At 43.5% G+C, this 23,414-nt stretch overlaps 1 protein-coding gene across 1 annotated transcript in view; it reads left to right on the top strand.

Annotated features, from left to right (window-relative positions):
- The first annotated feature begins 6,623 nt into the window (after positions 1–6,623).
- The window catches only part of si:ch211-234p6.5 (uncharacterized), a 99,811-nt gene continuing 83,020 nt past the window's right edge, over positions 6,624–23,414 (top strand). The window contains exon 1 of the mRNA XM_060920874.1: positions 6,624–6,686. The gene's annotated coding sequence lies outside the window, so the exon portion shown is untranslated. The remainder of the gene's footprint in view (positions 6,687–23,414) is intronic.

Below are 23,414 nucleotides of genomic sequence, written 5' to 3'. Positions count from 1 at the left end.
TCAGGGTGCAGTCTGAACGTAGTCTATTTGTACAGTGCTTTTAACACTACATGTACAGTATACATCTGGCAACCAAGATGGTGGTGTGCTCAGATGCAGCGGCTCACGGCTATCCCTTTCAGTGTGTTTTTTTTACATCTTTTGTATGTTTTTTTGTGGACTTTGTGTATTTTTGTTTCAGCGGTACATCACTACAGCCGCCAGGACCCCATAGATATTGGCTACCAACATAAGATCGCCGTTTCAAGGGAATTTCAATTTAGTCACAACATCCCGGACGAGCTAGCAAGACCACCGGATTTTCTGTGGTTTGTTGTCGGGTCTGGAAAGCAGCGCAGGCGAAGGAGGGAGAGGAAGCAGACGTGAGGTTGCAGGTCCGGCATCCTGCTAAGGCTAAGGAACCAACCGCACAAACCACCCCTGCCGAGTCTATATCTCACCAACGCCAGATCTCTCACCCACAAGATGGAGGATCTGGAACTAGAACTGGTGGGAAATTGCTACATTTGAGACTGCTGTGCCCTTATTATTACAGAGACCTGGCTGAACCCGAAGATCCCCGATGCTAGCGTGCAGCTAGCTGGCCACTCTCTGCACCATGGGGATAGGACTGAGGACTCTGGCAAAAGTAGAGGTGGGGGGCTCTGTATTTACGTGCATGAGGACTGGTGCAACAACAGCAGTATTATAGCGAAGCACTGCTCCCTCGACATAGAGTACATGTCTGTAAGATGTCGGCCTTATTTTCTCCTGAGAGAGATAACCGTAGTGATTGTCACTGCTGTTTATGTCCTGCCAGACACTAATGCTAGCACAGCGCTCTCTCTTCTGCTGAACGCCATCAATGAACAGCAGCGGGCCCACCGTGATGGCATTCACATTATAGCTGGAGACTTGAATAAGACCAATCTTAAGACTGTACTCCCGAAGTTTCACCAGCATGTGAAGTGTCCAACAAGAGGGGAAAGGACTCTTGATCATGTGTACTCCAACATCAAACATGGTTACAGAGCCATGCCCCTCCCCCACCTCAGACAGTCAGACCATCTTTCCTTGCTGCTCATCCCTGCATACACCCCCCTTAGATGCAGATTCAGGCCCACCACAAAGACTGTAACAACTTGGCCTGAGAATGCACTCAGCGAACTCCAGGACTGCTTTGCTGTGGAAACACATCTACTGATGCGCTGACTGACTGGGACCTATTTGAACATCAGGACCTGGAAACGTTCACAGAGACAGTTTGGGACTACATCAAGTTCTGTATGGGAACTGTATCTGTGGACAAAACCATCAGGGTTTTTCTAAATCAGAAACTCTGGATGACCAGCCAGGTTCACTCACTCCTCAAGGCCCGCAACACTGCCTTCAGGTCAGGTGACAGAGTCCTTTACAGCACGACTTGAGCTGACCTGAAGAAAGGGATTAAAAAAGCCTAAGCGGACTATAAAAGGAAGATAGAGTCCCATCTCGCCAGCAACAGACCACAAGAGGTGTGGCAGGGCATACAGAACATCACCAACTTCAGAGGCGGTGATGTGACATCAGGAGTCCCGAGTAAGTCACTGGCAGAGGAGCTCAATTGCTTCTTTGCTCACTTCGAATCTCTGCAGCAACACTCACTTGCTCTAGCTCCACCCCCACCCCATCATATCCCAGCACCCCTCCACTCATTGTAGAAGAGCAGGAGGTGAGGCGTGTGCTCCAGGCAGTGAATCCCAGGAAGGCTGCCGGTCCGGACGGAGTACCTGGCAAGGTGCTCAGAGCATGTGCCCACCAGCTGTCCTACATCCTCTGCAGGATCTTCAACCTCTCGTTGAACCTTAAGGCTTTGCTGAAACATACAACTGTGTGTCATCAGCATAACAGTGGAAGCAAATACCATGCTTATGAATAATATTACCCAGATGTAGCATACATGAAGACAAAAGCAATGGGCCTAAGATAGAACATTATGGAACACCAAACTTCACCTTAGTATGTAGAGAAAAATTACCATTTCCATCAACAAACTAATAATGAATAGTTTAAAAAGAGCTGAGGAAAGACCCAGTCCTTTAACTGTAATGACATTTTCTAGTCTATGATCATCTTCTTCTACTACTTTCAGCTGTTCCTGTTAGGGGTTGCCATAGCGGATAATGTCTCTCTATCTCCTCCTGTCTTCCATATCTTTTTTGTGTCACACCAATTGTCCTAATGTTCTCCTTCACCACATCCATAAATCTCATCTTTGGTCTTCCTCTTTTCCTTCTACCTGGCAACTCCATCTCCAGCATTCTTTTCCCAATATGCCCAATCTCTCCTCTGTATGTGTCCAAACCATCTCAATCTTGCCTCTCTCACTTTGTCTCCAAATCATCCTACATGTGCTGTCCCTCTAATATTCTTACTTCTAATCCTGTCCAACTTTGTCACTCCCAATGAGAATCTCAACATCTTCAGCTCTGCTACCTCCAGTTCAGCCTCCTGTCTTTTTGTCAGTGCCATTGTCTCCAAACAATGCAATATAGCGGCCTTCCTACTGTCTTGTACACTTTCCTTTTCACTGTTGCTGGCAACCTTCTGTCACAAATCACTCCTGACCCTTTCCTCCATCCATTCCAACCTGCTTTCACTCTCTTTTTCACTTCTCTTCTGTCATTACTTTGTCCAATTGACCCCAGATATTTGAACTCCTCTGCTTTGACCACCTCTATTCCTTGTAGCTGTACCATTCCACTCTCCTCACCCTCATTCACACACATATACTCCATCTTGCTCTTACTGACTTTCATTCCCCTTCTCTCTAGTGCATACTGTAGTGGTCAGAAGTTTACATATAGTGACATGAATGTCATCTTGGATATGAATGTCATGACAATATTTGGGCTTTCAGTAATTTCTTTGAACTGTTCTTTTTCTGTGGCAGAATGTACAGCATACATCTTTAAAAAAACACTAGAATTTGGTGCACAAGTTTTAAATTTCTTTGGGTTTTCTGAAATCAACACAGGGTCAAAATCATACATACAGGGTCAAAAATATACATACAGCACACCTGATATTTGGGTAAAATGTCTCTTCACAAGGTTCACCTTGACCAAACATTTTTGTTGACCATGAGCAAGCTTCTGGCAGAATTCTGGTTGGATATTTCACAACTCTTCATGGTAGAATTGGTAGAGTTCAATTTTTTTTTCTTGGCATGGACGTGACTTATAAGCACGGTCCTTTCAATAGGGTTGAAGTCAGGACTTGCTTTAAGCTTAATGTTAGCCTGCTTTATCCTCCACAACCAGCTCTGATGTGTGTTTGGGTTCATTGTCCTGTTGTAACTTCCAAGTCCCAGGTTGTGTTGAAGTTTCTGATGGTTTATGCTGAAGAATTCTGAGGTAGTCCTCCTTCTTCATTATTCCATCCACTTTGTGCAATGAACCAGTTCCACTGGCAGTAAAACAGCCCCAGAGCATGATGTTGCTACCACCGCCAGCAGCTGGTACAGTGTCCCTCTGTACATGGTGGTCGTTGTGGCCAAATAATTCAATCTTTGTCTCATCTAACCATACAGCTATCCTCCAGAAGGCATTTTTTCTTTGTCCATGTGATCAGCTTCAAACTTTAGTTAAGCTTGAAGGTGTCAATTTTGGAGCAGGGGATTATTTTTTGGATAGCAGCTTCTTAGTCAAGTCAAGTCAACTTTATTGTCAAATATGCTCTACATGCTTGACATACAGCACAGATGAAATTTCAGTCCTCTCTGACCCACAGTGCAAACAGGCAATGCAATAAATAAAAATAAAAATAGAATAATTGAAAAAAACAAACAATATAAACAGTATAAATACTCTAGATAGGAACTAGACATAGACTAAACACTCAGACAAACAATATAAACAGTATAAATAAACAGTATAAACACTAGATAAGAAGAACTAGACATAGAACTAAACACTCAGACAATATAAACAGTGTAAACACTAGATAAGAACAAGAACTAGACAAAGACTAAACACTCAGACAATATAAACAGTATAAACACTCTAGATATGAACTAGACATAGACTAAACACTCATACACACACACACACACACACACACACACACACACACACACACACACACACATAAATTGGTTCAAATAAACAAACAGTCAAGGGCACTTGACGTATAGCAGGTAAACATGAAATAAGCAGTATAAACAAACTAGCAGCTGTTAAGATGAGGTAGTGCGGAATAGTGCAAATGAGCGAGGTAAAGTGAGATGTGCGGTCCCTGAGTTCAGTGTGTTAATGAACGATGAGATGTATGTGTGTGTGTGTGTGTGTGTGTGTGTGTGTGTGTGTGTGTGTGTGTGTGTGTGTGTGGGGGAAACTGTGAGGATGACATGTCAGATGCTGAAGGGGGGGCAGGGGGGTGTGCGAGCAGAATCTGTGGCAGGGGGCAGAGGGGGGAGGAGGGGCAGGACAGGGGGGGAGTTGAGCCTCTTGACCGCCTGGTGAAAGAAACTGTCCTTGAGCCTGCTGGTTTTGGCCCGGAGACTCCGCAGTCTCCTCCTCGATGGCAGCAGGCTGAAGAGGTTGTGAGATGGGTGGGTGGAGTCACCTGCAATCCTGATGGCTTTGCGGGTGAGGCGGGAGTTATAAATATCCATTAGAGAAGGGAGAGAGACACCAATGATCCTCTCAGCTGCTCTCACGATGTGCTGCAGAGACTTGCAGCAGGACACGGTGCAGGCGCCGTACCACACGGTGATGCAGCTGGTCAGAATGTTCTCGATGGTGCCTCTGTAGAAAGTGTGCATGATTAGTCCATGGTGAACTGAACTGTAGACCGTGATCTATCAGGTTCCAGTTCATGGCAGGGCTGTGCCTTTCTGTGCAGAGTTTGCATGTTCTCCCCATGTCCGCGTGGGTTTCCTCCGGGTGCTCCGGTTTCCCCCACAGTCCAAAGACATGCAGGTTAGGTTAACTGGTGACTCTAAATTGAGCGTAGGTGTGAATGTGAGTGTGAATGGTTGTCTGTGTCTATGTGTCAGCCCTGTGATGACCTGGCGACTTGTCCAGGGTGTACCCCACCTTTCACCCGTAGTCAGCTGGGATAGGCTCCAGCTCGCCTGCGACCCTGTAGAAGGATAAAGCAGCTAGAGATAATGAGATGAGACCCATGTGTGATAATTATTGAACAGCCATTAGTCAAAAAACAGTCCAGGGTCAATACCAGAAATAGACAGAATGGCAGCAATAAAATCCAAAAACTAAAACCAGAAATCAAGGCAGTGTCCAAAAACCAGGTAGTCAGAACAAAAAGCATTATCAGAGGGCAAGACAAGCAGCAAAACACCATAAGAAAGTCAAACATACCTGTCTGTCTGTCTGCAGGATGGAGGAACAGGACCGAATGAGTCGAGCCTCCAGTGTAGTCACAGTTTCATCAACCAGAGACAAGGTGTGTTTATCAAACTCTCACTCTCTCTCTCTCTCTCTCTCTCACACACACACACACACACATATATATGTCTTACTATCCTAGTGACAATTAAACAGAAAAACAACACATTTTCCATATTTTTCCAGCCTTTTTAAAAAAAAAAAAAAAAAGGTCAAAAGTGTCAGCCCCACGGGGGCAGTGGTGGTTAAGGCTTTGGGTTACTGATCAGAATGTCATGGATTTAAACCATAGTACTGCCAAGCTTCCACTGCTGAGCCCTTGAACAAGGCCCTTAACCCTGTCTGCTCCAGTGGTCTCATATCCTGAAATGGCTTACCCTATGCTCTGACCCCAACTTCCTAATAAGCTGTGATATGAAAAGAAAAGAATTTCACTGGCTGTAATGCATATAAGACAAATAAAAGTCTTCTAAGTTTTGGCTTATTCTATATTCCTATCAAATCTTTCTCTCTGGAGATACTCATAATGAGTGTGTGTGTGTGTGTGTGTGTGTGTGTGTGTGTGTAGGCTGACAAGAAATTGCAGTCATTCTGTAAAAGGTCTCGCTCAGTGCAAAGAGATCCAAACTGTGCAGTAGTGATCAGAGGCTGGCTTTATAAAAGAGTGAGTACAAAGACATTATTATTATTGTTGTTATTATTATTATTATTATTAGTAGTAGTAGTAGTAGTAGTAACTTCTAAAGTAGATCCATTAAAAGAACCTAATTACAGTTCTAAATGTTCCTAACACACTCTCACATAAAAAACCTCCAAAAAGTAACTGTTATCCAATTACTGAATGTAAATAAAATTATTTTAAAGGTCATGATATCCACATTTCATGCGAAAGCTATAATCTCTTTTATTTTGTACAGCATTACAGTGTTGGAATGTAAAAATGACAGTGAGCATAAATACCAGTATTCATGTGCTGTTGTACACTAAGCCATACTGCAAAAGTGTAAAGATTCCTCTTTGTGACTGTTTCAAAAAGACCTTTTCCACCCTACAATATAAAGTCTCTGTCCAGATGCTGACTCAAGCACCCTACTGTCTCTCTATAAATAACATGACCTGCTGGAGGCAATTCTTGTTATGCATTACAAGAAGGGGTTAATAACTGATGAAACTGTCTGTCTGTCTGTCTGTCTGGTCTCTCTCTCTCTCTCTCTCTTTCTCTCTCTCTTTCTGTGTGTCTATAGGACAGTACAGGGTTGAAGTTGTGGAAGAGGAGATGGTTTGTTTTGTCTAACTACTGTCTCTTTTACTATAAAGGTAAGTCATTTAACTGTGTGTGTGTGGGGGGGTTGTTTGATTGTTTATACTTCATTCATTCATTAATTTTCCTTGGCTGAGAAAGTCAGTTTAGACTTCTATATCTAAGTGTAAGATATATAATCTCCGCCGAGTCCTGGGTCTGTCGCAGGGTCTCTGTTCAATGTGACATCACTGATACTGCTCTACAGGGAGCCAACCAGGGGGTGTCCTTGTAAGGTTCCCTAATCCCCTTAACTGGATCTATTCATCATCATCATCATCATCATCATCATCATCCTTCAGCCTCACAGGCCAGGTTGTTTAGCATATTAGATCACCACAGAGCGTGCTCCTGCATGACTAGGTTCAAATCCTCTATTTCAATCCCTGTGTCCCTTGATATCAACTGAGGGAATGTTGTCTTCCGACATTGAATGGGGAGGTTTGGGGTCCATAACAGTAGTGATGATATGACCTCATTCTCTGCCCTCAAGCAGTGTCCGGCGAACAAAAGGCATCTGCTCCTGAGCTTCTCTGAAATCAGTGGTAGGTTTCTGTATGTTCTCTCTCGTGTCGCGTACTCAGACAAGTGAATGCTCTGCACTCTGTGAAGGAGAGTCCTGTATGTTCCATCCAATTGTTTCTGATCCTTCTGTGATCTATTCAGTGAATCCACATCTCTACTCCAAGGCTTTTCTGGATTGTTGAGCTCCTCACCCTATCATGGGGAGTAAGCCAAGATAACCTGCATAGGAATCTCATTTCCACTTCCAGCATGTGCATTCTTATGCTTATGGTCAATACCCACAGATTGTGACCATAAGTGACATTGATTGGCTGGTAAACAGAGAGCTATGTACATTCACAAAGAGAACTCCCAATTCATCACCAAAGCCTGGTAGAGCAACTGTTGCCACTGACTCAATCCATTTGTCAATCTCACCCTCTCTTTTATCATCACCCATGGATAAGGTCCCAAGATATTTAAACTTCTCCATCAGTAGCAAGGTTTCTCCCATTCCCCTCTCCCCTCATTTTTGTTTTGGAGAGAACCAGTCTCACATGTGAAGGTACCAATTTTCTTCCCACTTTCTTCACACCCAGCAGCAAACTGTTCAAGTGCATGCTGAATATTGAGTTAGCACCTTAAGAACATTGTCATCTGCAAATAACTGGGATGTTAACCCTGCCCCCCTCATACTATGTCTTGATATCCTGTCCACAATAAATGCTGAGGCACTGAATCATAGGCCTTCTCCAGATCCACAAAACACATGTAGACAGTATAAACATACACCAGAGTTTGACAACAAAACACCAGAGACTTGTGGTACTGCTTCTTGGCAAAAGAACATATTCCCTGGATTAAGGAGTCTATCACAGTGCCCCTTCCATTGCTCAGCAATATCTCCAGTAGACAGCAAAACTCCCCCACACTTCCTTCATAGAGCTTGTGCATGGTGTCACCTCCCCCTCCTGAAGCATAGACAGTTTGCCTTAATGTCTTTTTCCTATGGCCTTCCCAAACTCCTCCCCTGCCCAGGTTTTCACTTCTGCAATTGCTTTTGCCACAGTCATTTTGGCTCTTCTATATCTTTTAAACATAAGCATTTCTCAGAAGGCCTTCTTCAACATGAGGGTTTCCCTTAGCACTTGTTTCCAAGAACATATCCAAGGGTTACCACCATAATGGACACTGACAACCTTCTGGCCACAGCATTTTGCAATTGCTTCTATGATCAATGACTTGAGTTCAGACTCAGTGTTCCAGACTTGAATTGATGCCTAGGAGTCAGAGGCGTGAGTTAAATTACTCTTGCACAGAAACTTCATGTAGATGCTCCAAAACAACACAGAAGGTTCTCCTGGTTTTACCAAGTAAATCTAGCCAAAGCAATAATAAATCCAACTAATCACCAATTGGTGATCAAATGACAGCACTGGGCAGCATGGTGGTGTAGTGGTTAGCGCTGTCGCCTCACAGCAAGAAGGTCCGGGTTCGAGCCCCGTGGCCAGCGAGGGCCTTTCTGTGCAGAGTTTGCATGTTCTCCCCGTGTCCACGTGGGTTTCCTCCGGGTGCTCCGGTTTCCCCCACAGTCCAAAGACATGCAGGTTAGGTTAACTGGTGACTCTAAATTGACCGTAGGTGTGAATGTGAGTGTGAATGGTTGTCTGTGTCTATGTGTCAGCCCTGTGATGACCTGGCAACTTGTCCAGGGTGTACCCCGCCTTTCGCCCGTAGTCAGCTGGGATAGGCTCTAGCTTGCCTGCGACCCTGTAGAACAGGATAAAGCAGCTAGAGATAATGAGATGAGATGAGATGAGATGAGATGAGATGAGATGAGATGAGATGAGATGACAGCACTGTACCTTTTTTACTGGAGTATGCAGAAACTCAAGTCTGATGACCTTAAGTCTGATGACACAATTTTAAAAATCAATCACTGAGGATCATTGTCCCAAGCAGTTCTGGCACTGAGTACACATTTGAGCAACGTTGTGTTTAAACAGTGTTTGTTATTGAGAGTTCTTGGCTTCTAAATAAGTCTAATAAAATTTCATCACTCAGGTTCAGATCCAGGAGGAACTTCCTCCCTGTCATTTACATTTACTTTAATGCAGATGTACTTACAGTATTTTGCAAAAGTATTTATCCTCCTTGGGGTTTGTATTGTTTTGTAGCATTGCAAGCTGGAATTAGAATGGATTTTTTTTTTTTGGTGGAGGGGGGGGGTGTTAGGACCATTTGATTTACACAATATGCCTACCACTTTAAAGGTGCTTTTTTATTGTGACACAAACAATAATTAAGATGAAAAAAAACAGAAATCTGGAGTGTGCATACAGTTGTGGGCAGATTTTTACATACAGTGACATGAATGTCATCTTGGATAGGGACGTCATGGCAATATTAACTTCTCGTCTCATCTCATCTCATCTCATTATCTGTAGCCGCTTTATCCTGTTCTACAGGGTCGCGGGCAAGCTGGAGCCTATCCCAGCTGACTACGGGCGAAAGGCGGGGTACACCCTGGACAAGTCGCCAGGTCATCACAGGGCTGACACATAGACACAGACAACCATTCACACTCACACCTACGGTCAATTTAGAGTCACCAGTTAACCTAACCTGCATGTCTTTGGACTGTGGGGGAAACCGGAGCACCCGGAGGAAACCCACGCGGACACGGGGAGAACATGCAAACTCCGCACAGAAAGGCCCTCGCCAGCCACGGGGCTCGAACCCAGGACCTTCTTGCTGTGAGGCGACAGCGCTAACCACTACACCACCGTGCTGCCTATTGTGTTTCTTTTTGTGTTATTTGTTCTTATGTTTGCATGATTAGTCCATGGTGAACTGAACTGTAGACTGTGATCTATCAGGTTCCAGTTCATGGCAGGGCTGTGCCTTTCTGTGCAGAGTTTGCATGTTCTTCCCATGTCCGCATGGGTTTCCTCCGGGTGCTCCGGTTTCCCCCACAGTCCAAAGACATGCAGGTTAGGTTAACTGGTGACTCTAAATTGACCGTAGGTGTGAATGTGAGTGTGAATGGTTGTCTGTGTCTATGTGTCGGCCCTGTAATGACCTGGCGACTTGTCCAGGGTGTACCCCACCTTTCACCCATAGTCAGTTGGGATAGGCTCCAGCTTGCCTGTGACCTTGTAGAACAAGATAAAGTGGCTAGAGATGATGAGATGAGATGAGATGAGATGAGATGAGATGAGATGAGATGAGATGAGATGACATGAGATGAGATGAGAAACACAACAAAAAGACATAAGAGCAATAAATAGGCATTTTCATTGGGGGAGGGTGTTTGTCACCCCTCATTGGTGGAGTCGGGGCAGGGGAGGTGGGGTTGCGCATCTGACAGCTTGAGGATAGAAACTGTTTTTTAGTCTGTTTGATGCAGCTCTGATGAGTCAAGTCAAGTCAAGTTTATTTGTATAGCGCTTTTAACAATAAACATTGTCGCAAAGCAGCTTTACAGAATTTGAATGACTTAAAATATGAGCTAATTTTATCTCTAATCTATCCCCAATGAGCACACCTGTGGTACAGTGGCAAGGAAAAACTTGCTCAGACGCATGAGGAAGAAACCTCGAGAGGAACCAGACTCAAAAGGGAACCCATCTCCATCTGGGCAACAACAGACAACATGACTATAACATTAACAGTCCTAACATAAAGTCAGCTTCGTTGATGCTATAAACCCCTCACCGATGGAAACCCGAGCACAAAACCATTCACGACAACTCTAGCCCCAAAGTCAGCAAGTCAACTGCAGTCCTAAAGTCAGCAAGTCAACTGCAGTCCCCAGCCACAAAAGCACAAAAGTCCAGAGCGTCCTCCAGGCACAACCCCCAACTGTCCACATGGGGCCACCCTCCACAGGAGCAATGCAATGAGACTCCAACCAGACACAGGGCACCAGGATGGATCAGGCAGGTCCGGGGAGCAGAAGAGGTCAGCATCTCAAGCCCAGGACCAACATGTAACTCAGAGGGACAGATTTCGGGGGGGAGAGAAAACACAGGTTGTTAGATATGCCCAATGTCACCTGAATAAGTAGGAACAGTATACATATTGCACTGAGTACAAGCAGGGACTCCAGCAACTAACTATGACAGCATAACTAAAAGGGGAGAGCCAGAAGGTTATACAGGCATGAGGGAGCCCCAGGACATAAAGCAGCCAGCCTGAGTCTGTATCTCCTTCCAGAGGGCAGTAGGGAGAACAGATGATGTCAAGGGTGGGTATGGTCCTTTAAAATACAGCTGGCCTTCTTTTGTAGTCAGTCAGTGTAAATGTCTTTGGGCTTTCAATAATTTCTTTGAACTGTTCTTTTTCTGTGGCAGAATGATTGTACAGCATACATCTCTAAAAAAACACAAGAATTTGGTGCACAAGTTTTAATTTTCTTTGGGTTTTCTGAAATCAACACAAGGTCAAAAATGTACATACACTCACTTAGATTTTCATCTCATTATCTCCAGCCGCTTTATCCTGTTCTACAGGGTCGCAGGCAAGCTGGAGCCTATCCCAGCTGATTATGGGTGAAAGGTGGGGTACACCCTGGACAAGTCGCCAGGTCATCACAGGGCTGATACATAGACACAGACAACCATTCACACTCACATTCACACCTACGGTCAATTTAGAGTCACCAGTTAACCTAACCTGCATGTCTTTGGACTGTGGGGGAAACCGGAGCACCTGGAGGAAACCCACACGGACATGGGGAGAACATGCAAACTCTGCACAGAAAAGCCCTCGCCGGCCATGGGGCTCGAACCTGGACCTTCTTGCTGTGAGGTGACAGCGCTAACCACTCCACCACCGTGCTACCCCTCACTTAGATTATTAATTCAAATCAAAGTCCTTCCCATGCCATGTGGTGCATAGAGCAGTGCTGATCTCCATTTCCATAGCCCTCGGCCTCTCGCCTATTACATAGCTAAGGTTACAGTGGGTGGCTAGTCCTCTGGTAACCATAAGAGTTTGACTCCCCACTTGCATCTGTATTGCAGCATGCTTTGCCAGATGGCAGTAGGTACCATTTTTATGATGGTCTTTGGTATGACCCGACCATGAGTAGAACTCGCGATCTCCCAGAGGTTTGAGACTGGGCTGAAGATTGACGTTCCAGCAGGACAATGACCCTAAACATACTGCTAAAGCTACACTAGAGTAGTTTAAAGGGAAACATTTAAATGTCTTGGAATGGCCTAATCAAAGCCCAGACCTCAATCCAATTGAGAATCTGTGGCATAACTTGAAGATTGCTGTACACCAACGCAACCCATCTAACTTGAAGGAGTTGGAACAGTTTTGCTTGAGGAATGGGCAAAAATCCCAGTGGTTAGATGTGCTAAGCTAATAGAGACATACCCCAAGATACTTGCAGCTGTAATTGCAGTAAAAGGTGCTTCTACAAAGTATTGATCTTGTGGGTTGAATACCTATGCACACAAATTATTGTTTGTGTCACAATAATAAAAAAAATTGGCTTGTAATGCAGCAAAAAAGGACAAACACCAAGGGGGATGAATACTTTTGCAAGACACTGTATGCAGAATGCAGTTATTTACATTTATGTTAATTTAGCAGATGTCCTTTCCCAGAGTGACTTCCAGAAGTGCTTTGTAGTCTCCATCAAAAGCATATCCTTATGCTAGTTCACTAGGTCAGGTAGTAAGAGTACTAGCAGTCTAAAAACCCTGTGGAGGAGGTTAGTAGGGTCCAGTTAGTAGTTAGTTGCAGTAGTCTCATCTCAAAATGACAAGGAACTGATTAAGCACCTCATTGGTCTTTGTGGATAGAAATGGCTGGATCCTCTTAATCTTGCAAAGGAGAAAGCCACATGAGGGATGAAGTTGTGAGGCAAGAAGGACAGTTGGTCAAGTTTTCATGCAGTAACATATCATGATATCTAGAAGTTGTCCAAGGAGATCACAAGATCTTGATGTGGGAGGCATCTCCAGTGATGTACAGCAGCTGGGATTCGGTTTCAGCTGATGAGCTGTCATCAATGGTTAGATGTCTGACAGACATGCTGAGATCCCAGCTGGGTGAGATAGAAAGACTTTTGACTGTAGACAGCATATTTTAAAGATTTCTATTTTGGACTTTAGAAAGAAAAATGAATAGTAATGTTAGCCAGTAGTCTATGATGACTGAGGAATCCAGAGTAGGTTTCTTCAGGATGGGAATAACTATTGCTGCCTTGCATGCAATCAGTGCATGAGCAGAAGTTATGTAGTCATTAATTATAGAAGAGATAAAGTAGAGGCAATCTTATGAGATGGCCCAGAACATTGTGAAAGGGTTGGGATCCAGATGGCAGGTGATGGGATTGCAGGACAAAATAATCTACAGTATCTCTTCTGTGGATGGAAGAGAAAAATATTTCACATAAAGAGGAGGGGAATCCTGAATGTGCATCAGAGGAATACTTAACCCCCAACTGCTCCCCAGGCTTCTCTGGGTATGTTGTGCATTGTTCTCGATAAGAGCATCTGCTAAATGCCTGTAATGTAATGAAATGTAATGTATAGCAGGGGTCCTCAACCTTTTCTGCTTTAAGGCCCACCTATTCATACTTGTAATGAGTTGAAGCCCATTAAAAAAGATCCCCAGTTATTTTGGCTCATTTATTCTATTAGAATCTAATAATCTACTGTAAAGTGTATTAATTGAATGCAACAACAGTCCCTGTTACAGACAGGATCCCAGGAATTAAGTAAATGCAATAAAAACAAACTGTTTACTTGTAGGTATTGTATTTAAAATTCTATGGATGTGCCAGAAGCCATCATAAAACCATGCATGCAGGGCATTCTCAGTCAAAAGGGATTAATGATCCAAAAGTGGAGTCTGGTTGAGTAACACAAGAACTTATTGCCATATTTGTATACAGAAAACAAGCAAGTTATTAAAAGCAAAAAGTACACTAAAAAAAGTTGATATAGAAACCACTTAATGGGATTAGATCCTTACATGCTAACAAAGAAGGATTTTTCCTATGAGTTGGAAAATTATCCATCCGTTGAGTTCCCTGACATCTCAAACTACCTCATGCTGCATACATCATTGTACATGGACACACAGATGAAAACCTGGAAGAGCATGGAGGAGTACAACTTTTTATGTGGCTGGGTTAAAGATCTAGGGATCAGGACACTATAAGGTAGATGGATCTAATTGCAGGAAGAGTGTTTTATTATTATTATTATTATTATTATTATTATTATTAGATTAGATAGATTAGATTAGATTAGATTAGATAGAACTTTATTGATCCCTCTGGGTGGGTTCCCTCAGGGAAATTAAAATTCCAGCAGCATCATTACAGGATAAACAGAGAATAGAAAATAGAGAAAAACTTCTTGATAAATTAAATTAAATTAAGTATTTACATATACAAATGTAAAAAAGAATAAGATATGGGGAAAAAAGGGCCAGCAGAAGAGGTATTGCACATTATATTGCACATTTATATTGCACATTGTCCCGTATTGCTTATTGTCAGGCTAGGCTACTGCTCCTTCCCGTCCTCTGTCGTCCTGTTACCCCCTCCTCTCCCCAGAGAGGAGTTGTACAGTCTGATGGCATGAGGGACAAAGGAGTTTTTAAGTCTGTTAGTCCTGCACTTGGGAAGGAGCATTCTGTCCCATTCTGTTCATTCTGTCACTGAACAGTCTTGGTCTTCCTGTCTGGCGAGTTCCTTCCTTCAGCACATTGTGAAGTATCTTGTGTGGTACACGAGTGGTGGGCATTCAAGTAACATGACCAGCCCATCTGAGGCATATGAACTTCAGCCTTGAAGACAGAGGTTCTGACTTTGTAGCTTCAAAGAGTTCCTCGTTAGTCATTTTGTCTTCCCATGTTTTGCCAATGATTGAGCGGAGATTTCTTGTGTGGAAGGCACTGAGGCGTGCTTCCTGGTGCCTGTAAGTGGGCCAGGATTCAGCTCCATAAAGAAGAATACTAAGAACACAGACCTCATATACACGAACTTTTGGACATGTTGAGAGATGTTTGTTTTTCCATACTTGTTTGGTGAGTCTTCCGAAAGTTGTGGAAGCTTTACCAAGTCCTATTAAAATCTCCTTGTCTAGAGTTGTGTTATGAGTAACTGTTGATCCAAGATATGTAACTTCATCTACGCTGACTTGTGGTGTGTCATTGATCATAAATTGGTATGGTTGTTGAGCCTGTGACAAAGTGATGGTCTTTTTCAGGCTAATTGTCAATCCAAAGGTGCTACAAGAATCAGCAAAACAGTCTAGTACTGTTTGGAGTTGCACAGGTGATGATGCTCACATTGTCAGCATACAGCAATTCTCTGATAATAAATTCCTCAGTTTTTGATTTGGCCTTAAAGCGAGACAGGTTAAAGAAGTTTCCATCAGCTCTATACAATAGAGAGACACCAACATTTCTTTCCAATCCAATGTAAGCATGTTTGAAAACAAATGAAAAGTATATGCCAAATAAGGTGGGTGCTAGTACGCAGCCTTGTTTTACCCTTTTGTCAATGGGAAATGGGTCTGATAGCTTGCCATCATACTGTATTTGACCTTTCATGTTGATGTGAAGGGATATGATCAGCAACAGTAATGTCAGAGGGCAGCCAGCTTTACCTAGGACCAAGAAGAGTGCTTCCCTGTCTACCAGGTCAAAAGCTTTGGTGAGCTCTACAAATGCTATATACAATGGTTGCCTTTGTTCTCTAGACTTTTCCTGCAGTTATCAAACTGTAAATATCATGTCTGTGGTGGATCTTTGACCTCTGAAACCACATTGTGACTCTGGGTATACATCATCGGCTATAGATTGTAATCGGTTAAGTAGAATATGAGCAAGCACTTTGCCAGTGACACTTAGCAGGGAGATCCCACGATAATTATTACAGTCCCCTCTATCACCCTTGTTTTTTGTCGTGTGGTTGTCTTGGCGTCTTTGAAGTCTTGGGGACAGATATGGATGACGAATATTTCAAAATCAGTTGATGGAGTTGATTAGCGAGTGGAAGAATTCCAGCTTGTAATAATTCGGCTGGGATTTCATCATTTCCCACAGCTTTCCCTTGTTTAAGATGGTGAATTGTAGCAATCACTTCCTCAATGTCAGGTTCAGAATCCAAATGGCTTCGAATGACAGATTGAGGGATGATTGCTATTGTTTCCAGACAGGCATTGCTTCCAGCACTATAAAGCTCACTGTAGTGTTCGATCCAGTGGTCAAGTTTTTCATCCCTATTTTGTATGATGGTGTCATCTTTCTTTTTCAGGATACTGCATGATTGTTTGGATGGTCCTACAGCAGTCTTGATAGCTTCATACATTACTTTTATATTACCAGAGTCTCTAGCACTCTCTATTCTGGAGCAAAGACCATCCCAGTACTTTTTTGCACATTGCCTGACAGTTCTTTGAGCTTCAGCCTTGGCCCCTCGGTAAGTATTTAAATTTCTGCAAGTTGATTTGTTTTTCCATCTTATCAAGGCTTCTCGTTTGGTTTCCAGAACAGGTTGAGTTTCAGTGAGTGAGTGATTGAACCAATCTGGATTTCGTCTCTTTCTTCAGCCGAATGTAGCAAGAGCCACATCATGAATTGCATTCTTCAATCTACTCCAGTGATCTTCAAGAGGTAGATCTTCTGGGAATCTAGAATCTAGTTTTGCCTCTAGCTTCATGCAGTATTCTTCTCTGACCTTTGGGAGCTTTGCTTGGGTGATGTTAATTTTAGTGCATGTGTATGTTGCTCGGTGGAACAGCTTCTGAGTGAGGGTCATTGAAGATACTACAAGGCTGTGGTCTGAATCACAATCAGCGCTGAGTATGGGTGTTGTTGACTTCAGCTTTGTGTTTCGTTTTCACAATTACAAAATCGAGTTGATGCCAAGTCTTTAATCTTGGGTGACACCAGGTCTTCTTCTGGTGGGCTTTACCAGGGAACATTGTGTTGGTTAGGTACAGGTTGTTCCTATAGCAGAATTCCAGTAGGTGCTGACCATTCATGTTCATTTTCCCAACACCAAATCTTCCCAGATAGTCAGGCCAATTTTCATGGTCTGAGCCAACCTGAGCATTCATGTCACCAAGAATGACAATCCTCTCATTCTCAGGTGTACCTATGATAAGGGTTTCAAGGTGACAGTAGAATGAGTCTTTCAAAGTCTCAGCATTCAGTGTTGGGGCATAAGCTGAAATAACAAGAATCTTTCCTTGTTTGGTGTTGAAGCGCACATAAGAGATCCTGTCACTTTTCATCTCTAGAGATTGTATGCATTGTATAAGACTGTTGTGGATAGCAAAGCATGTCCCATAGAGTCTTGGTTCGTCTGTGGGCCTCCCAAGCCAGAAGAAAGAATAGTTTTGTTCTCTAATAGAGCCAGAACCTGCCAGTCTTGTCTCCTGAAGCCCAGCAATATGAAATTTTCGGTGTGATAACTCTGTATCAATTATAGCTGTTTTCCTTGCATCAGTCTGGTCATTATCCAAGTTACAGTTGGTGGACATTCCAGTAGTCATTGTCTGAACATTCCATGTGGAGAATAATACACAATTTTTCTTAGATGAGGTAATTAGGCAAAGACAGACCACCCTATCTGTCAGTGCCGTAGTGGTGACCAATAGTACCTTACTGGTTAGGGGCTGCCTAACTTCAGTGGGCGGTAACTATCATGGGATTAAATAACCCCTCCCACTCTTGAAAGAAGTCCCTGGTGCCAGAGCATTTCACCATAACTCTTAGCTTATAACCGGTAACTACTTCTTTCCGGGTTTTTGTTTCCTGAAGTACTGTAGAAGTGACTATAGTTTCAGCTTTCCTCTGTGAATACTGGATTAAGTGACATTGGTGGGAAGGTCACTGCCAGGACAAGAAAGCTATCTTGGGTGGTCTTAATCACTTATCAAGGGCTTCTCTCGCCCAGAACCTCAATGCATCAGAGGAAAGGCTCAGCCAATACGTCTGAGAGAGATTTAGGGTGCAGGGGCTGCCATCAGAGTCAATGGTACTGTACAAAGGATGCCTACAGTGGGACCCCAGCTCCATTTTTACATGTTGGCCATTGGCTCGCAAGGAGCTCCTACACCCTTTCACAGGTCTTGTTTTTAATACTGCTGGGTGACATGCCACCCTCCTCACCAGCTGAAGGCTGGTGGGGGAGCCAGTTTAGATGCCGACCACCCATCCATGCAGCAGATTGTACTGGGTTACAATGTTACCAGTAGCAGAGTCAAAGACTCTGACCTGACATTACCAGCATTATAAACATGGCTAGAAAAAAATGTGACTGTGAAAATGCTTCGCAAAGTCTCTGTGAAAACAGCCTCCATATCTGTGTGTGTTGGTTGTGCTCAAATCAGTATCGGGTGTTTCCCATAATGACTGGGTCCCAAGCATGCATACAACATGCTCTGTGAGTGAGTGTGGCTGCTTGAGCTGCACCAGACTCAAGTGAGCAAAGGCATGACAGTCAACTGTTCACCTGCTGTGTAACCACAACTTTTAGCTCAGGTGTATATTGCCATGCATCACCACCAAAAGGCCTCATTTTCATCAATAACCCATCACAAAGCATCATGAGCTGGAGTGTGACCTTAGCTTAATGAGGTGGATGTGACATCGGCTGCAACCCAGCAATTGTACTCTACTATGAGTAAAAAATTAACTTCAACTTGAAAAAAAAATTGCAGCCCACTCAAGGGTGCTAGTGGGCCATGGCCCAGTGGTTGAGAAGCATTGATGTGAAGGACATCAGTATCATCATAAAAGCATCCATCTGTCCATCCATTTTCTTCTGCTTATGTGAAGTCAGGTCACGGTGGCAGCAGGCTAAGCAGGGTATTCCAGGTGTCCCTCTCCCCAGCATTGCTTTCCTCTTCCTCCTGGGGGATCCCAAAGCACTCCCAAGCCATATGGCATATATAATCTCTCCAGCATGTTCTGGCTCTACCTTGAGGTCTCCTCCCAGTTGGATGTGCCTGGAAAACCTCCAGAGGAATGCTCCCAGGAGGCATCCTAATCAGATGCCCAAACCGCCTCAGGTGACTCCTTTCAACATGAAGGAGCAGCGGCTCTACTCTGAGATCCCTTTGGATGTCTGAGCTCCTCACCCTATCTCTAAGGGTGAATCCAGCCACCCTACAGAGAAAGCTCATTTCAGCTGCTTGTATCCTCAATCTCATCCTTTTGGTCACTACCCAAAGCTCAGGACCATAGGTGAGGGTTGGAACATAAATTGGCAAATCGAAAGCTTTGCCTTCTGGCTCAGCTCACTCTTCACCACAATGGTCTGGTACAATGCCTGCATTACTGCTGATGTGGCCTCAATCCTCCTGACCATTTCATGCTCCATTTTACCATCACTCATGAACAAGACCCTGAGATACTTGAACTCCTTCATTTGGGTCAGCAACTTACTCCCAACCTGGAAGGAGCCCTCCATTTTCTGGCAGAGAACCATGGCCTCAGACTTGGAGGTGCTGACTCTCATCCCAGCTGCTTCACTCTTGGCTGCAAACCACCCCAGTACATGCTGAAGGTCATGCTCTGAAGAAGCCAACAGAACCACATCATCTACAAAGAGCAGAGATTCTAAGGTTCCCAAACTGGACACCCTCCTCACTCTGGCTGCACCTTGAGATCCCATCCAAGAATATCACAAACAGGATCAGCGACAAGGGGCAGCCTTGCTGGAGTCCAACACCCACCGGAAACATGTTTGAGTTTGTGCCAAGAATACAGACACAGTTCACACTTTGGTTGAACAAGAACCTGGTGGCTCATAGCAATGACCCCGGTACCCCATACTCCCACAGTATCACCCACAAGAGCCCCTGGGGGACATGGTCATAAGCCTTTTCCAAATCTTCAAAACACATGTAGACTGGCTGGTCATACTCCCATGAACCCCCCAACAACCCTGCCAGGGTAAAAAGCTAGTCCACTGGCCAGGATGTAATCAGCATTGCTCCTCTTGAATCTGAGGTTCAACATTTGGTTGGAGCCTCCTTTCCAGCACCCTGGAATAAACTTTCCTGTGGAGGCTGAGCAGTGTGATACCCCTATAATTGAAGCATACTCTCCGGTCCCCCTTTTTAAAAAGAGGAGCCACCACCCTGGCCTGCCACTTCACAGGCACTGTACCCAACCCCCATGCAACATTGAAGAGACATGTCAGCCAAAACCGCACAACAATGTCCAGAGCCTTCAGCATCTCAGGGTGAATCTCATCCACCCCTGGTGACTTGCCACCAAGGAGCTTCTTGACTACCTCAGTGACCTCTGCCAGAGGTTTGGGTGAAGCTTCCCCGGAGTCCTCAGACTCCACCTCCAAGAATCATAAAAGCATTGGTGCCTAATTCAAGTAGTAGAACAGAAAAGTAGCCAGGGTCTATAAGGTTTAATAGAGTGCTGGAAATTATGGAGGAAGGAGTGATAGAGTGGAGGTTTTGGGGAGTTAGGGAGAAATGTAAATAGCTGGTAACAGGCAGGATAGGGAGAGTGAGAGTAAAGTGATACCAAGTGATAATCTGAAATGTGGAGCAGGGCTGGCACTTTGCCACTAATTCAGTACTGGTGCCTAATCTAGAACCAGTTCTGGGCATTCTGACAAAAAAAAAAAAGTTGACACCAGCATGCCATCACAAAATTGCTGGTCCCAAAATTGGAACCACTGATATCAGTGGCTAAGGGAGGGGCTACCACAAGAATTTCACACAGTTCACACATTTCAGACTGAATGAACATCTGGACAGAGTTCATTCATATTACAACCCCGATTCCAAAAAAGTTGGGACAAAGTACAAATTGTAAATAAAAACGGAATGCAATAATTTACAAATCTCAAAAACTGATATTGTATTCACAGTAGAACATAGACAACATATCAAATGTCAAAAGTGAGACATTTTGAAATTTCATGCCAAATATTGGCTCATTTTTAAATTTCATGACAGCAACACATCTCAAAAAAGTTGGGACAGGGGCAATAAGAGGCTGGAAAAGTTAAAGGTACAAAAAAGGAACAGCTGGAGGACCAAATTGCAACTCATTAGGTCAATTGGCAATAGGTCATTAACATGAGTGGGTATAAAAAGAGCATCTTGGAGTGGCAGCGGCTCTCAGAAGTAAAGATGGGAAGAGGATCACCAATCCCCCTAATTCTGCACCAACAAATAGTGGAGCAATATCAGAAAGGAGTTTGACAGTGTAAAATTGCAAAGAGTTTAAACATATCATCATCTACAGTGCATAATATCATCAAAAGATTCAGAGAATCTGGAAGAATCTCTGTGCGTAAGGGTCAAGGCTGGAAAACCATACTGGGTGCCCGTGATCTTCGGGCCCTTAGATGGCACTGCATCACATACAGGCATGGAAATCACAAAATGGGCTCAGGAATATTTCCAGAGAACATTATCTGTGAACATAATTAGCCGTGCCATCCGCCGTTGCCAGCGGAAATGCTATAGTTCAAAGAAGAAGCCATATCTAAACATGATCCAGAAGCGCAGACGTCTTCTCTGGGCCAAGGCTCATTTAAAATGGACTGTGGCAAAGTGGAAAACTGTTCTGTGGTCAGACGAATCAAAATTTGAAGTTCTTTATGGAAATCAGGGACGCCGTGTCATTCGGACTAAAGAGGAGAAGGACGATCCAAGTTGTTATCAGCGCTCAGTTCAGAAGCCTGCATCTCTGATGGTATGGGGTTGCATGAGTGCATGTGGCATGGGCAGCTTACACATCTGGAAAGACACCATCAATGCTGAAAGGTATATCCAGGTTCTAGAGCAGCATATGTTCCCATCCAGATGACATCTTTTTCAGGGAAGGCCTTGCATTTTCCAACATGACAATGCCAAACCACATACTGCATCAATTACAGCATCATAGCTGCGTAGAAGAAGGGTCCGGGTACTGAACTGGCCAGCCTGCAGTCCAGATCTTTCACCCATAGAAAACATTTGGTGCATCATAAAACGGAAGATACGACAAAAAAGACCTAAGACTGTTGAGCAACTAGAATCCTACATTAGATAAGAATGGGTTAACATTCCTATCCCTAAACTTGAGCAACTTGTCTCCTCAGTCCCCAGATGTTTACAGACTGTTGTAAAGAGAAAAGGGGATGTCTCACAGTGGTAAACATGGCCTTGTCCCAACTTTTTTGAGATGTGGTGTTGTCATGAAATTTAAAATCACCTAATTTTTCTCTTTAAATGATGCATTTTCTCAGTTTAAACATTTGATATGTCATTGATGTTCTATTCTGAATAAAATATGGAATTTTGAAACTTCCACATCATTGCATTCCATTTTTATTTACAATTTGTACTTTGTCCCAACTTTTTTGGAATCGGGTTTGTACAAACATAAATGCATATATGGTTCACTACCACTTGGTTGTTGTAAATGTGTGCTGCTGCTAGTTCACATCATCTTGTAGTTTTGCACCTATTCTGTTATTGTTATTCTGATGCTGCAATTTTTGTGCATTATTACATGATGCTGACAAATATATGTCTATCTTATTTGGGTGGCAGAGGAGCACTCAGGTGTGTGTCTACAACATGCCAAGAAGAAAGGACATCAGCCATGACCTCAGAGAAGCAATTGTTTTGGCTCATCAATCCGGGATAGGGCTATAAGGCCAGGCCCAAAGAATTTGAAATTCACTATTCTACATACACACACACACACACACACACACACACACACACACACACATATATATATATATATATATATATATATATATATATATATATATATATATATATATATATATCTTCAAAGATTCAAAGATTTTTTTTATTGTCAGTTCACTATATATCCAGGACATAAGAGAATCGAAATGCCGTTTCTCTCTCACCTTACTTGTAAAAAAAACAGATAAAGATTACACAAAAAAATTAAGAAAAACAATATATATAAATATTTATAAATATAGATAATATAGATTTAAAAATACGCTAAAAACAATGTACAAAATAGCAGTAGTGTTAATACAGTACAATATCTCATTGAGAAGGTGCTTAGAAGAGTAGGGGGTAGGTAGTGGACAGAGTTCAGCATCCTGACAGCCTGGTGGATGAAGCTGTTCAGCAGTCTTGTGGAGCAGGCCCGGAGGCTCCGGTACCTTTTCCCTGAGGGCAGGAGGTTGAAGAGTGAGTGTGAAGGGTGGGAGGTGTCACCAGTGATGCTGATGGCTCTGCGGGTGAGACGGG

This window comes from Neoarius graeffei, chromosome 5 (genome assembly GCF_027579695.1).
Source record: "Neoarius graeffei isolate fNeoGra1 chromosome 5, fNeoGra1.pri, whole genome shotgun sequence".
Taxonomy (NCBI): domain Eukaryota; kingdom Metazoa; phylum Chordata; class Actinopteri; order Siluriformes; family Ariidae; genus Neoarius; species Neoarius graeffei.
Note: the sequence above shows the minus strand (reverse complement) of the source record. Positions and strands in the feature narration are given on the sequence as shown.